Here is a 978-nt window from a genome sequence, read left to right as displayed (position 1 = left end):
TTGGCCTTCCCCTGGCACCTCGGTTGTGCCGGGAAACTGTTGCCCCCCCCTAATTCTTGTATCTGTCTTGAAGATTCGTGTAGGACCTTCTCCCCTCCTTGCCCCCAGTTTAATGGTTTGGTGATTTTTTTTTCTTTTATTTTTTTTTTTCTTCTAGGTGTCTAGTGTGTGTAAATACCTCTGTAAATCTTTCAATTTCCACTCAGTATTCTCCTTGATTATTGTTTACAAATGTAAGAGGGAAAACAACAAAAAAAAAACAGGAAAAAAGAAATAAAATTAGCCAAAGCATCTAATAGGTTATGGATCGGGGAAACAAGACGTTCTCTGTATACTCTGCCTTGCAACTCTGTGTGGGGATATGACCTCTTTGACCATCCCGGTCCTAGGCAAAAGCAAATAGCTTAGAGAATCACTCAGGATTCCCCCGGGGCCAGCGCGGTGCCGGGATGCAAGAAAACAGGGATTTTTATGTATAAGGGAAGGCCGCATTGGAGAAGATGGCAGCAAATCGTATCTTCTTGCATTTGCCATTGCGGTTCTTCCCATACCTTGACAATAATTAACTGAATTGCTGCATCATCACCCACCCTGCCCACGCTGGCTTGCAGGCGCTGGGCACTATGCATTTGGGGACAGCGAGTTGCGGGCAGGTGAGGCTGCACACTCAGGGTCCTGCGGTAACACGGGAGCGTTTGAATGTATGAGGAAAAAAGATGTCCCTCCTGAGAGGGCGTCTGCCCTGGTGCGAGAGCCTTGAGTCACAAGATTGTCGACAAGGAGACGGAAGAATGTAATCCATGTTTACTGCTAGCAACCAAAGCTTGTTTGTGTCAAACTCGTGAATTTTTATGAAGTGGGTGGGAGGGAGGGAATAACTGGGGCGGCTGGGTGCGGCTCAGGGGTTACCCTGAGCTGCGCTTTCCAAAGAAATTTCCTGCTGGAGTCCCTGCAGCAAGATCCCCAGTTCCTGTTGCT

This window comes from Apaloderma vittatum, unplaced genomic scaffold, assembly GCF_000703405.1.
Source record: "Apaloderma vittatum isolate BGI_N311 unplaced genomic scaffold, ASM70340v1 scaffold24428, whole genome shotgun sequence".
Classification (NCBI taxonomy): Eukaryota; Metazoa; Chordata; class Aves; order Trogoniformes; family Trogonidae; genus Apaloderma; species Apaloderma vittatum.
The sequence above is the reverse complement of the archived record's forward strand: the minus strand, read 5'-3'. Positions refer to the sequence as shown.